We start from the raw sequence: 7,190 nt of genomic DNA on the forward strand, positions 1-7,190 counted from the left end.
ACATCCTATTTTCACCTGTCGTAGCTCTCAGAAGTTCTGAAAGAGCAGAGGAGAAGAGGAGGGAGAAACCTGCAGTGTTCACACTCCTGCGAGGCATATGCCAGGATTCCTCTCCAGAGGGAATTTTTTTCACCTTACCATAATTTCAAACAGCCTCTCTTTCGACAAAGCAGAACAATTGCTTAAGGTCCTAGACTAATTGGAAGCAGCCTTCTGGGAGCTCAGCCACCTTGGCGTGCTAGAGCGTGAGGCAGGGAGACAGGGTGGAAACTTCAATAACATTTTTTTGTTTTCCACAGGGGAGGGTTCTGATGTCGCCTTGCGATTTCCTGAACACTCACATTCCCTTGAAAGTCTCACTGTTGGTCTGAGAGGCCCCTTTCCACAAGGGATGCTACATGAGAATGGGAATTGCATCACTTTCTTGAGGCATCTGATTCAAAGAAGCCACCAGGGAGGGGAAAAAAGCTGCCAGAGCTCTGCCTCTGGGAGAAAAGACGCCAAGCTCACAGAGCATCGAGGCACAGTCCCCGTGACAGCGGGGCCCTGCACACACCGGAGCTCCAGCAGGCTCAGGACGTATGAGGTCACCTGTCCTACCATTCCCCAGAGAGCATCCGCCAGCCCAGTCCCCTGCTTAAACCTTCAGTAACAATCACCACTTAAGAAGTATAATGGAGCTGGGCGTGGTGGCGCATGCTTTTAATCCCCGCTCTTGGGAGGTGGAGACAGGAGGATCACGCAGGAGGGTGGCTTAGGAGACCCTGTTTCCAAATAAAAATATAAAAAGTAGGTCTGGGAGTGTAGCTCGGAATTAGAAGGGTTTCCAGGAACCCTGTACCACCAAAAAAACACAAAAAACAAAGAAGAAGAAGAAATATAATGGAAAGACAACCCCCTTCATGATTGGTACTGAAAATGTAAAACACATAGTTATAACAGTAACAGGACATGTGTAAGGCCTCTGAAGAAAACTCTATGGTGGGACATTAAAAATAACTTCAATAGCCAGGCACAGTGGCACACACCTGTAATCCTAGCTATTAAGGAGTCTGAGACAGGAGGATTACAAAATTGGAGCCAGCCTGAGCAATTTAGCAAGGCCCTGTCTCAAAATACGATTTTTAAAAAGGTGGAGGATGGGGAATATAGCTCAGTGGTAGATTTCTTTTCTAGCATGCACTGGGGTTTAATCCCCATTACTGAAGAAAATTATTTTAATAAGTGTGAAGATCTACTCCTGGATAGGAGAACTCAGTGGTGTAAAGATAATTAGTTCACCACCCAAAAGAAATCATGAAATTCCAAAGGCTTGGTATTTCTTATTCTTTCTTTAGTGTGTGTGTGTGTGTGTGTGTGTGTGTGTGTGTGTGTGTGCGCGCGCGCGCGCACGCGCATGCATTATTGGGGATTGAATCCAGGAACATTCTATCTTTGAGCTACACCCTCCTTCATCCCTATTTTATTTTAAAAATAGAATCTCAAGCCGGGCATGGTAGCACACACTTGTAATCATAGCATTCAGGAGCCTGAGACAGAAGGATCGCTGTTCGAGGACAGCCTTAGCTACTTAGTGAGGCCCTCTGCAACTTAGTGAGACCTTGTCTCAAAATATGGAATTAAAAAAAATAGGGGCGAGGGTGTAACTTGGAGGTAGAATGCCCCTGGGTTCCATCCCCAGCACTGCAAAAATAAATAAATAAATAAATAAATAAATAAATAAATAAATAAATAATAAAATAGTCTCACTAAGTTGTGGAAGGTCTTGCTAAGTTTCTGAGGCTGGCCTCAAATCTGCGATCCTCCTTGTCTCAGCCTCTGAGTACTTGAATTACAGGCATGCACCACCACATCCAACTGGGATTTTATTTTTAATTTATACTTTGACCAAGTTAAAATTTGATTGAATAAACTTTGTCAGAACATCTAGAAGAAAGTCTGCCAAGCAAGAATAACGAGAAGGTTTTTACCCTACTAATTTTTTGTTGTTGTAGTAATGGTGAAATGTGGATCGAACCCAGGGGGACTCCACCTCTGAACTATACCCCTATTTTACTTATCATTTTTCAAATAAGAGTCTCACTAAGTTGTTGAGAGACTTGCCAAGTTGCTGAGGCTGGCCTCAAACCTGTGATCCTCCTATCTCAACCTCCCAAGTACTGGGTTTGCAGGTGTGTAACACCACACTCAGCTTTTAAATGGATTATAAGCACACTTTAGATACAAGACAGTTCTTAAAAAGAAATATATCACTGGGGGAAAATAAAGTACTCAGTAAGTGGTGTCAAAAAAAAACTACTAACCATTTTGTAGAGAATAGATTGCTAGCACCAGGCCAAGGTAAGGCTGATAGATTCCAGCTATAGAAAAACAACAAGCTCAGCCGGGCGTAGTGGCGCATGCTTGTAATCCCAGCACCTGGGATCGCCAGGTTCGAAACCAGCCTCAGCTACTGGGATCGCCAGGTTCGAAGCCAGCCTCAGCTACTTAGTGAGGCTCTCGGCAACTTAGTGAGACCCTGTTTCCAAATAAAGTATAAAATAGGTCTGGGAGTATAGCCCGGAGGTAGAAAACCTCTGGGTTCCACCCCCAGTACCACCAAAAAAGAAAAAGAAAAAGAAAAGAAAAACAAGCTCATCTTAGATTCCAATAGTTCAGTACTTAAATAGTGAAGGAAGTACTCAAAGGTATAGCCTCCTGTGGCTGCAGACAGGGCAATGCTAGGAGGAAAGGTCCCGGGTGACAGCAACATGGATGGCCGGACACCCTGGGGAAGCCATGCTCATGCTCCAGCCAAGTCCTATAGCTTCCAGCTCCACCCCAGGGACAGTGAAGCAGAAAGCTCCTACCACGTGAGAAACAGGTAGTGACAGAAAAGTCAAATGTGCCCTTGCAGCATTTCCCTGCCAGCCTCCCCTGTTCACATGTTCCAGAAAGGGCACAAGACGTTCTGTGAAGATTCAGATCAAGTTTTGCATAAGTGGTCTATGTCGAGGCTTACAAGGTCACAGGGGCCGACCCAGCGTGTCCCCAACAGCAACCTCACAAGTTCTCCAGAATACATTTCATGTGTTTAAAGAATTGAAACGGGAAAAAAACAAAAAAACATACTAGAGAATAATATAGTTAATGTGTGTTTGTGACTGAGCTGAAATGGTCTTTCTAAGCATTGTCTCAGAAACAGAAGTCAGCCATTCCTTTTGGTGTATACCTAGTTGTCATGGAAGCTGCGGTGAGGACTGCAGGAAGAAAGATTAAAGAGGGCTGGGATTGGGGGATGTAGTTCAGTGATAGAGCACTTGCCCAGCATGCCCAAAGCCCTGGTTTCGGTCCCAGTGCCATGCATACACATACAAGATAATCAGAAACTCTAAGGGAAAAAAAAAAGCTAAGAAAAGAAATTAAATCATAGGAATAGTGTTTTAAATTCTTTGATCTATAAAGTGTGTGTGTGTGTGTGTGTGTGTGTGTGTGTGTGTATGTGTGTGTGTGTTGCTGGAGATTGAACCCAGAGACACAGACTCTTTACTACTGAGGTACATCCCAATCTCTCTCTCTCTCTCTCTCTCTCTCTCTCTCTCTCTCTCTCTCTCTCTCTTTGGTGCTACTGGGGTTCCTGGAAGCCCTTCTACCTCCGGGCTACACTCCCAGACCTATTTTATATTTTTATTTGGAAACAGGGTCTTCTATTCCAGCGCGCACGACTGGCTTTGAACCTGGCGATCCTCCTGTCTCCGCCTCCCAAGCGCGGGGATTACAAGCGTGCACCGCCACGCCCGGCCTTCCCAATCTCTTTTTTAATTAATTAATTTATTATTATTATTTTGTTATTTTTATTATTATTTTTATTTTTATTGGTGGTACTGGGGTTCCTGGAAACCCTTCTACTTCCGGGCTACACTCTCAGACCTATTTTTATACTTTATTTGGAAATGGTCTCTTAAGCCAGCGCGGCTGGCTTCGAACCTACGCTATCCTCCTGCCTCCGCCTCCCAAGCGCAGGGATTACAAATGTGCGCCACTGTGCCCGGCCCCAATCTCTGTTTTGAGACAAGCCTCACTACTTGTTGAGGCTGACCCTGAATTTGTCATCCTTCTGCCTAAGTCTCCCCAAAAGCTGAGATTACAGGCATGTGTCACTCCACCTTGCTTATAAAATGTTTTTATTTAATCAATTTACCTGGTTTGTTTTTCTTTTATGATTTCTCTTTCTTTGTTCTTTCTTTTTTTTCTTTCTTTCTTTCTTCTTTCTGATTTTAATTATCTTCTACTGGCTTTGGGATTAGACATGTTCTGTTTTTCCAGGTCTTTGAGGTATGTCATTATATTGTTTATTTGGTGACTTTCTGACTTATGTGGGCACTCAGTGCTATAAATTTTCCTCTTAAAACCATCTTCAAAGTGTCCCATAGGTTTTGGTATGTCATATCCTCTATTTTTATTTAATTCTAGGAATTTTTAAAATTTCTACCGTTATTTCTACTTTGATTCAGACCTCCTTCAAGACTGTATCATTCAGTCTCTATATTTTGTTTTTGTTCTTCCTGTGTTGATTTGTACTTTCATCCCATTATGATCTAAAAAGATGTAGGGAATTATATCAGATTTTTTGAATTTGCTGATACTTTGTGGCCCAGGATATGCTCTATTTTGAATAAGGTTCTATGAGCAGCTGAGAAGAATGTGTATTTAGCTGTTGTTTGTTGGAATGTTTTGTATATGCCTAATAGGTCCATTTGGTTCATAGTGTTCTTTAGGCCTGAAGAGTCTTTACTCATCTTCTGCCTAGTAGATTGATCTAGAGTTGTGAGTGGTATGTTGGAGTCTCTCAGTCTTACTGTATTTAGGTCTATTTAAAATCTAATGTCAGCTGAGTGTAGTGGCTCACGCTTGTAATCCCAGTACTTGAGAGGCTGAGACAGGAAGATCCGGGTTTGTGGCCAGCCTCAGCTACTTACTGAGGCCTTCTGCAACTTAGTGAGACCCTGTTTCAAAAATAAAAAATAAAATAAATGAGCTGGCAGTATAGCTTGGAAGTAGAATGCCCCTGGGTTCAATCCCCAGCAGCACCAAAAAAAAAAAAAAAAAAATTTAATGAGACATAAATGTTTACTACCTTTATATCTTCTTGTTGGGTTATTGCTTTTATTAATAAGAGATTGTTGCTTTTATTAAAAGACACTTTGTGTCTTTTGATATGTTTTAGCCTAAATTCTGTTAGCTATAAGCATTGCTGTCCCTGCTTGTTTTGGGATATGTATGGCATATCTTTGTCCTTCTTATCAACTTTAAGCTATGAATATCTCTGCTGTAAGATGAGTTTCTTGCAAGCAGTATATAGCTGGTTTATGTTCTTTAATCCACATTACCAGTCTATACCTTTTAATTGAGTAGTTTAGACCTTTGACATTCAGGTTATTATTGAGATATGGTTTTTGTTTCCTGTAATTTTGATTTATATTTTATAGTGTTATTTCTCCTTCACTTGGTTGGTTATCTGGTAGAAATCACTCCTCCTCTAGTTCTGATATTTGCTTCTTTTTTCTTCTTTGTGTTTTATTTCTTTAAGTATTTTCTCTAGTTCTGGCTTGGTAGTCATGGATTTTTTTTAGTTTCTTCTTGTCTTGGAAGGATTTTATTTTTCCATGAATTTTGAATGATATCTTTGCATGATAAAACAGTGTTAGTTAGAAGTTGTTTTTGTTTTTGTTTTTGTTTTTTTTCCCAGTGTCCTGGAGTATATCAAACCAGCCACTCCTGGCTTTGATGACTCAGATTGAGAAGTTCAGAGTGATTCTTATTGTTTTGTCCCTGAATGTCACCTATTCTTGTTCTTGATGCTTTTAAGATTCTCTCCTTGCTTTTCTGTTAGTTGTTTTGATTATTATATGATGTGGGGAAGTTCTTCTTTGATCTTGTCTTGTTGGTGTTCTGATTGTCTCCTGTATGTGGATCTCCTAGTCTTTTTCTGTGTTTGGGAAGTTCTCTGGTATTATTTCTCTGAGAGGTCTCTAATACCTTTGGTTTGTGCTTCTTCTTCAATGCCTATTACCCATAAGTTAGGTTATTTCATATTAGCTCACATTTCTTGGATGCTCTGGTTCATGTTGTTATATTGTCTTCTCTATATTGTTGACAGTGTGGTCATTTTGAATAAGCTCTCTTCCAAGAGTAAGAATCTAGTTTCCATATGGTCTAGCTTGCCAGATGTGGTTTCTATTGAGGTCTTTAATTCATTTACTGACTCCATTTCACTCAAAGCCTCTTTTTGGTTCTTACTTAGGGCCTTAATTTCTCTATTTGTTTCCTATACACTTTCTCTGATTTCATCTCTGAGGCTTTTGATCATATTGAAAAATCAAAATTCTGAATTCTTCTGCATTTTCTTGGAGGTCAATATTGGTGGCTTCCCTTGTTGTTCAGTTTTGGAAGTTTATTGTTTCCTTACTGGTCTTCATTTTCATGTTTTCAGAATTTTCTGTTTTGTATTTCTGTTGTCTTGGCATCCTCTTCCTCTTTGTATGAGAGTCCGGTGTCTATTCTTTGTTCCTTTTTAAGGTCTATGCTAAGGGTATATATTTGCTTCTATGAATCTATCTCATATAATCAAACTTTTAAGTTTATCCTTCAGAGTCTCTTTAGCAATATATAGTTGTTAGTGAGGACAAGCAGGAATCTCTAATTAGCTGCAAGTTGCCATGCTTTCCAGGCCCAAACTCTGTAGGGCCAGAGACTATTATGTTCTGTTCAAAGCCTGCAACCTTCTGGTCGGGATTTAATATCCCACAGATACCACTGATACTCTGCTGATTTTGAACCCATGAAATTCTACCAAGTGCCGACCTCCAGCCTCCATGGGGGGCTTAAGCTCATCAGAGCCAGAGATTACTATGTTCAAATTTGTGGTCCATCTGGCTAAGCTTTGATGACCTAGGTATACCATTGCTGATCTGCTGGTTTTGATCACCTGGAGTGCTATCAGACACTAGCTTGCATGCAAGTCAGGCACACACTCTGCTGGTGGAGAGAGTGCTGAGTTCCCAGCTTGTAGCTGTGATCACATGAATCCTGTTGGCTCCTGTCCACCCTGCTTTCAGGCTCTAAGCTCTGGCAGGGAGAGATTGTACTGTTCTGAGCCTGGGGCTTGGGTGGCTCAGTTATTTAGCCCTGGGGACACTGCTGCTTCTCTG

Source organism: Muscardinus avellanarius, assembly GCF_963383645.1.
Source record: "Muscardinus avellanarius genome assembly, chromosome: 1".
NCBI classification, from domain to species: Eukaryota; Metazoa; Chordata; class Mammalia; order Rodentia; family Gliridae; genus Muscardinus; species Muscardinus avellanarius.